General features: G+C 41.7%; 1 pseudogene; it reads right to left on the bottom strand.

Moving 5' to 3' along the window:
* Nucleotides 1–6,538: 6,538 nt before the first annotated feature.
* LOC118892977 lies at nucleotides 6,539–7,311 on the bottom strand (annotated as a pseudogene).
* Nucleotides 7,312–8,868: the final 1,557 nt, after the last annotated feature.

Here is an 8,868-nt window from a genome sequence, read left to right as displayed (position 1 = left end):
CCTGGGAAGCAAGCATCACAGCCCAGACAGCAGAGATGGGGTGGGGGCAAGGAGAATCCTCTCCCTATATACAGGATTCTAATATAATTGAAGGATACAAAAATTCTTTCCAGTCACATTGCTACGGCCAAGGGATTATGGGAAATGGTGAAATGATTATTCAGAGGGAAATGCAATCTACACATATTTAAATATATTACACTTGTAACACAAGTGTAGAGCTCACTGAAACTGCCAGTGCTGGAGATACAACTGAGAGAAACCAGCAGGTGGATGGGGTAAAGCCAGGAATGAAGGAGAGTATCTAAGTCATGTAGAAAAGCGCTGAGAGCCCAGAACCAAGTGCTGGGGCAATCTAGTACAGAGAGGCTGGACGGGGCCAGGAGCCAGCAAAGGACACTGAGAGGTAGTGCATGAGGTAGAAGAAAGTTAAGAGCATGTGCTGTCACTGGGGCCACAAGAGGAGCAGGCTTCCAGAAAAAGGGAGTGTGCAACTGAATCAAACATTCCCAGGGGGACAAGCCTATAAAAAAGACCCTACCCACAGTCTGACACTGACCCTGACCCTACCTCAGACCCCCAATGCTTCCTTAGACGGATAATAAGGACAAGTTGGAATGAATAAAACAAATACCTTATCTAAAAGGACCATTAGTAGCAAAACTTCATAAAATCGTGTAACCATTGTTAACTAAGATGATACTCTATTCAGCAATTTCTGCACTCTTTGAGCCAAACTGAAACCCCACCAGGATGACTGAAGTGAACACTGGCTATTGGAGATCCCCCGCCGTTACTGAGAACTTTTAGAGGTACTGCACAGGATCTCCAGTCTGCCTCTTATGCAGCGTCATGAAGAGCAAGGGGACTTTCTTTGCTTTGCTTATCTTTTTTTCTGAAATCAACTTGGAAAACACATTAGTCTTTCATCCTTTTAGGCAGACACTAAAGCACATGGTTTTGTGGGTGAGGCCTCTGCTGGTTCCCATGCTTGGTGTCCCAGGCGTTCTGGAAACAGCAGAAATGTAGCCAGAGATGGTGCCTTTTTTTCCACCAAAAGGAGCCGTGAAATAAACCCCTAGGATGTGCATGGTGCCTGTGGCCTGATGCTTCTCCCCACCATTGCTCTGAGTTCATGGTGCCTGCTACCCCTACCCTGACCTTCACTTGTAACTGTGACTGTGGCCACAGTAGTTTTATTAAGTTCCTCTATTCCATTTTACCTGTTTAATCAAGTTAATACTATCTAGACTATGGAAAGAACAATACAAACAGTGATTGAGTTTGAATTGTTTACTTTAATGGTCAACCTGAGAGACAGAATGAGATAATACAAAGAGCATGGGTTGAATCCTGGCTCTGCCTCTCACTAGCTTAGTGACACTGGAGGTCTAAGTAATCCAGTGGGTTGTGGGTTGGGTAGCGAGAAACCTGCCCTCTAAGCTGGGCTGGGTTTCTAGGACCTGTCACTAGCCATGGAGGAGGAGCAGGGCCATTGTACCCCCTCAGGGAGCTAGAGATAGAGCAGGTTACTATAAAAGGAGCGGGCAGACTGTTGGTGGGAATGTAAATTGATACAGCCACTATGGAGAACAGTATGGAGGTTACTTAAAAAACTAAAAATAGAACTACCATACGACCCAACAATCATACTACTGGGCATATACCCTGAGAAAACCGTAATTCAAAAAGAGTCATGTACCACAATGTTCATTGCAGCTCTGTTTACAATAGCCAGGACATGGAAGCAACCTAAGTGTCCATCGACAGATGAATGGATAAAGAAGATGTGGCACATATATACAATGGAATATTACTCAGCCATAAAAAGAAACGAAATTGAGTTATTTGTAGTGAGGTGGATGGACCTAGAGTCTGTCATACAGAGTGAAGTAAGTCGGAAAGAGAAAAACAAATACCGTATGCTAACACATATATATGGAATCTAAAAAAAAAAAAAAAGGTTCTGACGAACCTATGGGCAGGACAAGAATAGAGACGCAGATGTAGAGAATGGACTTGAGGACACGGGGAGGGGGAAGGGTAAGCTGGGATGAAGTGAGAGAGTGGCATGGACATATACACACTACCAAATGTAAAACAGATAGCTGGTAGGAAGCAGCCGCATAGCACAGGGAGATCAGCTCCGTGCTTTGTGACCACCTAGAGGGGTGGGATAGGGAGGGTGGGAGGGAGATGCAAGAGGGAGGAGATATGGGGATATATATAACTGATTCACTTTGTTATAAAGCAGAAACTAACACACCATTGTAAAGCAATTATACTCCAATAAAGATGTTTAAAAAAAAAAAGGAGTGAGCAGAGACAAAGTTCAATATTTTTTTGTTTTGAGTCTTTTACCTAAAGTACCTAGAGCAGGTGCTAGAGACCAAGGGGAGTGGAATCTAGTAACCTTGCTTAAAATCTGCATCCTTGAGGCTGCTGAGGACAGGGCTTGTCCTCTGGGTGGAGGAAGACTCTGTGATGGCCAAGATGTAACCTAGAGGGAGGCTCTGTGCTAGCTGATGTCCAACTTCCAAGACAAGAAGGAGACCTTGCTCTTGAGCTAACATGAAATTCCACCCAAGCAGCTTAGCACTGCTTACAGCACCATCCCTGTCCTGAACAAACTATTCAATCTCTAAGCTGCTAAAGAAAAATTATACATCTAAATTTGTCTTCTATGTTTGTTAAGGACTGAAAGAAATTACATTGGCTTACATAGTCTCTGTTAGGACCCATCTCAGCTGCCCATCCTGATTATCTTTCTGAACAGCTGTCCATATGCATCAGCAGAGCAAAAAATTACCAAATATATAAAAGTACTCAGCGGTTTAATGGAACATTCAGAGTAAATAATACTGAATGAAAAGCGCTTAATAAAAGAGCTTCCCTCTCCCCCACTTCCTGTGTATATATTTTTAACAATTCTTTTTTTTTTTTTTTAATATTTATTTATTTATTTATTTTTGCTGTGTTGGATCTTCGTTTCTGTGCGAGGGCTTTCTCTAGTTGTGGCAAGTGGGGGCCACTCTTCATCGCGGTGCGCGGGCCTCTCATTATCGCGGCCTCTCTTGTTGCGGAGCACAGGCTCCAGACGCGCAGGCTCAGTAGTTGTGGCTCACAGGCCCAGTTGCTCCTTGGCATATGGGATCCTCCCAGACCAGGGCTCGAACCCGTGTTCCCTGCATTGGCAGGCAGATTCTCAACCACTGCGGTCACCAGGGAAGCCCCAACAATTCTTATTCTTACATTGTATCAATAAAGCAAGAGCAGGCTGTTAGGAAAGCAAATAATATGTAACAATTCTTGAAGATAAAAAATACAATTGCACAACTGAAAAGAAAAAAAACAGAACCCCAGCAGCAATGAACACAGCTAGCTTCCATCTTGCTTTCTAATACCATTCCAATAAAAGGAATCCACACTCTTTGGAGAAATGGCTGATTCTAGGACTGGGGAAGCAAATAGACAAGGTGAGCCTGGAATATCTTCTGGTACCAGAAAGTAATACAGTGCTCAAAAAACGAAAAAAGCCACAATGATAGGGTCAAAAGGGACACAGAAGACAATTTAAACATCTCCAAAGTGGCTAAAGCTGGAACAATTTGAGCAACAAAATAAATAAGGCCGTATTGGATTGTAACCCAAAGTGTAAAGTAAATGTTCATGAGTCCATACTGATATAAATAAATGAGGAGGCAAATCTCCCATGCAAAAGAATCCCAAATAATTTATGTTGATACTCAGCCCTCAAGAAAATGGAACATAGCTCCCTGCTCCTTATGTGTGGGCTATGTATGGTGACTTCCTTCTACAGAGTACAGTACGGAAAAAGGAGAAAAGAATAATCAACAGTAAGAAACCTGACAAATGTTACCTCAGCCAGATGATCAAGGTCAACATCAGTAGGGATAAGTCATGTTGATGTATGTACCTTTGATATGATGTGACAAAAATAGCACTTGACTTCTGCGGTCTTCCTCCCAAAACACACAACCTCAGTTTAATCATGAGAAAACCATCAGGCAAATCTCAACTGAGGGACATTCTCTACAAAATGCTTGACCAGTACTCCTCAAAACTGTCAAGGTCATCAAAAACAAGGAAAGTCTGAGGAATTGTTACAGCCAAGGAGAGCCTAAAGAGACATAACGACTAAACATAATGTGGTGTCCTGGATGGGATCCTGGAACAGAACAAGGACATAAAGGAAAAACTAAGAAAATCTGAATAATGTAAGGACTTCAGTTAATAATAATGTATCAATATTGGTTCATCAATTGTAACAAATGTACCATGTACATAAGTAACAAATGTAGGAGGTTAATAGCTGGGGAAACTAGATGTGGGGTATATGAGAACTTTCTGTACTATATTCACAACTGTGTTGTAAACCTTAAACTGTTCTAAAATTAAAACTTTATTAAAGATCAAAAAAGAAGATGGAAAGATGCTGAAGTAAGGTATGGGGGAGAGTGAGCCTGAACCAAATAAATTGGTTTAGGGTCTGACAGTGGGTATCAGATTTCGGAGAAAGAGAAGTTGGATGGCTGTATCCAGGGTCAAAGAACCTTTAATGGAAATAAAAGCTTTGGTGGAATTCTTAATTAATCATTTTTATAAAAATGGTGCATGATGGGCTTCATGAGCTTATTATATACTACTTGGAATGCATGTTGAAAATTTTAAGTTAAAATATTCATTGGTGGGGAAAAAACCCTCAATAGAGGCAGTTAAACAACAGATTGGATTCTGCAAATAATTGAATTGGGAATTAAAGGACCCAATCCAAAAGTTCCCCCAGAAACCAGGAGTAAAAACAATGGTAAGAAATTTAAGGGAAAAACAAAGGCATGAAAAATAAGTTTAAGACATTTCAAAATATGTACAATAGGAATTATAAGAGGACAAAAATGAAGATTGCTGATCAAAAAACTAAAAGAAAAGATTTTAATTGGAAGAAAGATTATGATCTTAAAATCAAATGGGCTATTTGCTGGTCAGGAGTAAAAAGAATAGCCACAACTAGACAAATTCTGGTGAAATTTCTGAGTTCCAAGGATGAAGATCACGTGGATAGGAAGAAACAAAAAGGTTTCATTCAGAGGAAGAAACCAATAGAAACTTCATGAAGTAAGAAAACAAAACTTAAATTATAGACTATTAAGAAATTAATGAGAGGGCTTCCCTGGTGGCGCAGTGGTTGAGAGTCTGCCTGCCAATGCAGGGGACACGGGTTCGAGCCCTGGTCTGGGAGGATCCCACATGCCGCGGAGCAACTAGGCCCGTGAGCCACAACTACTGAGCCTGCGCGTCTGGAGCTTGGGCTCCGCAACAAGAGAGGCCGCGATAGTGAGAGGCCCGCGCACCGTGATGAAGAGTGGCCCCCACTTGCCGCAACTAGAGAAAGCCCTCGCACAGAAACGAAGACCCAACACAGCCAAAAATAATAAATAAATAAATAAATAAATAAATAAAAATTTAAAAATAAAGGAATTCCTTTAAAAAAAAAAAAGAAATTAATGAGAACAAGCAAACCACACCCCAAAATCTACACAAGGCTGCTGTGTTCAAAAGACTGGCTTCTTATCTAGTAATAACTATGTGATCCTGGGCGAGTTACTTAACTTTATAAAGCTTCAATTCCTTATCTTTAAATAATAATATCAACTACTTCCATGGTGCAAAATATGTGCCAGACACGGTTCTAGGGGCTTTATGTGTATGAATTTATTTATCTCCCTTAACAGGCCTATAATGTAGATTATATGATTATCCCATTTTACAGGTGAAGAAATAGGAGCACAGAGAAGTCACATGCACAAGTTACAGATGGCAGCAACCGTAGCTCGAGTCTGCACTCATAAACACTATGCTAAAGACTTCTTATGAGGCCTTATGGGGTGTTATGAGGATTCAGTGAGATAATACATGTAATAGTGTACTCAATAACTGGAGCTACTATCTGTTTTAAAAATGAAGCAAACATGTGACTTAAGGAGCTAGCAGAGGAACAATAAAATAATCTAAATCAGGTAAGAAGGAATTAATTAAGGCAATAATAATTTATAATATAGCAAAAATGCTAAATTAGAATAAGAAAAATCATACACAGTATTGATAAATAAAAGCATAACTTGATTCTCTGAAAATAATCAACTATACAACTTTCCTACAAGTTTCACCAAGAGAAAATGTGGGCAAAATGCACAATATCACTACTTTGTTAGCAAAAATCTGGGATCATCTTCTAGGAATATGCGCAATAAAAAAAAAATCAATAAGTGAAAAACCTAATAGAGCACTAAAAAGATTACAAAAACAGAAAATGCCAGAGTTAACATCCGAAAGTCATCAGAACCAGATTTTATGGACAAGTTCTTATGAGAACTTAATTCGTTCAGCAATGCTTTTTTTTTTTTTAAAGAAACGGTTGTTTTCCTTCAACCTTATTTGCATTTTCTGTTTAAGAGTCTGCGGAAGAACAGCTTAAGGCGACCTGGCGGATGTACCTACCCACTGGCTGCAGTGCCGTCCTGGGAGGCGGGCTGACTAGTCTTCAGCGGGAAGTCGCCAAAGAGGGCAGAGGGCTCCTGTGCCTGCAGCCGAGCCTGCCACCTCCCGTTGAGGGGCCGTAAATTCGGGAGCTGGAGCAGTCCGTTCACCCTGAAGTTCCTCCGTGCTCTCAACCTTTTCAGCTGTAGCCGGCTCTCCCTTTACCATCTCTTCAGGGTCTCCGTAGAAGTAGAGCAGGTGTGACTTTCCGCGGGTGTTCACGGGAGATGGCGCCGCGCAGGCGCAGAACTTCCCCGGCTGGCATCCGGCGCATCAGATGCACTGAGTGAGCGCCCTTGCCCATGTGTGAGACGGCAACGTCCACACGGCGCAGAGGAGAGTGTGCTTTACCCAGAGACATGCGGGGCAGGCCCTGGGATCAGTAACCACCGGAAGTTGCAGTTCCCAGAAGGCTGCCTGGATCTGGTTAGTGAAGTTTCCAGGAGTGAAGTGTCCAGCAATAGGAGTGGCCCCACTGGCTGCAGCAGACTTCAGCACAGCCCACTGGCCAGTAGTCCTGGAGGATATGACATGACACCAGCAGGATTTTCAAAGGCAACAATGGCATGAGCTGCCAGCAGAAGCTTCTCCCGGTTCTCTTCAGATTTATGATGTAGATACAATTACTTTTTCTTGTGTAAACGTACTGTTCCATTTGGAAGTCAAGGTTGGTGCCACCTAAGTGGGTTCCTGATGCTAGGAGTTTGAGGACATCCCCTCCTTCATTTGCAGGACCTCAAGGGCTCCAGACATTGTGAAAGTTTTCCTTTAAGTTACGACAGGAACCCAGAACAATGCCACGGACCCCTCTTTAGGTAGAACAGAAAGGACAGCAAATAATCTAATTGCTGTGTCCCAGGCACTGTTGTCACTGGGTTTGTGGAAATGAACAAGAAAAATCCCCTGCTTTCCATGGAGCGTGACGGAACACTGAAAATTCTCAGGCTGATTAAACTCTTACAAAGTATAGAGAAAGATGGAAAGCTTCCTAACGCACTTTATGAGGATAGCATAATCCTGACCAAAACCTGAAAAAGAAAGCGTAAAAAAGGGAAAATTAAGAATGAACTTATGGATGTAGATGATGCATGTACTGTATTAACACAACAGTTTCCCCTTCCAAAAGAGAATTTGGCCTTTCCATTAATTTTTTAGTTCTGTTTCCCTGAAAACCAGATGAAGGTAAAATATCAACTGGGCCTGATTGGCAAAGTGTGTCTGCACTGGGAGGACTACCAGTGAACCATAATTCCTCATGGGGACATCACAGCCTTGGGCTCCCCTGAATGCAGGGGACTTGGAAGCCCCCCCCATTGGAACTTTTCCAAGAGATACTGGCTCCTATGGGGCACAAGGCCTTTAAGCCACCACCATCCTATCCCCTTGCAGTGGGAGTCTTGCTTCTTCACACCTGAGCCATCTCATGTGGAGGGCTAAAGGAACGACTCCTGGATGACCGCTCCCATGGAGAGAAGCAACGAATGCTGCCTTCCTGCAAATTATGTCCATCCTCTACCCTTCAGAGGAGGCAGGTACTGAGTGTGACCTAGGATGGTCTTGTGAGTTTGAATGTTTAGCTGAGTCCACATTTAGCTGAATGTTTGATTGAGCCTAGGAAGACCTCCCAGTGGAGGTCAAAATTCAAAAAATTCAAAATAAAGGAATAGCAAGTTGAATCCAGCAATGTGTTAAAATGGTAATGTAGTATGACCAAATAGATTTTATTCAAGGAATGTAAGGATGATTCAACATTTGGTAATCTATTAAAATAATTTATCACATGAATAAGTGAAAAGATAAAACTCACGGTCCTGACAGGAACTTAAAAAGACACTCTGTAAAATTGAGAGACATGTCTAATAAAAACTTAGTAAACTAGAAATACAAAACTATTCTTTATGATGAAATCAATAGCAAACATGATATTTAAATGGAAAACACTGAAAGTATTCCCAGTAAAGTGAAGAAAATGGCCACAAGGCTTGCTATGACAACAACGGCATTTCCTTAATTCTAGCTGTGAAATAACAACAACAAAAGGAAACAAGACATAGTATTCTAAAGAAATTTATTATAGCAGCAGGGGTCAGAAAACGGGCTGGCTGCTTGTTTATTTTTAAATAAAGTTTTATTGGGACAAAGCCAGAGACGTTAATGTATGTAATGTCTCTAGCTACTTCCCTGCTACAGCAACAGAGTTGAAGAGTTGGGACAGAGACCATATGGCCTACGAAGTCTGAAATATCCACTAGCTGGACATTTAAGAAAAATTTGCTGATCCCTGGACTAGAGGATTATTATTTTCAGATG

The sequence above is a fragment of the Balaenoptera musculus genome, chromosome 3 (genome assembly GCF_009873245.2).
Source record: "Balaenoptera musculus isolate JJ_BM4_2016_0621 chromosome 3, mBalMus1.pri.v3, whole genome shotgun sequence".
NCBI classification, from domain to species: domain Eukaryota; kingdom Metazoa; phylum Chordata; class Mammalia; order Artiodactyla; family Balaenopteridae; genus Balaenoptera; species Balaenoptera musculus.
This window is presented reverse-complemented; position numbering and strand designations above follow the sequence as displayed.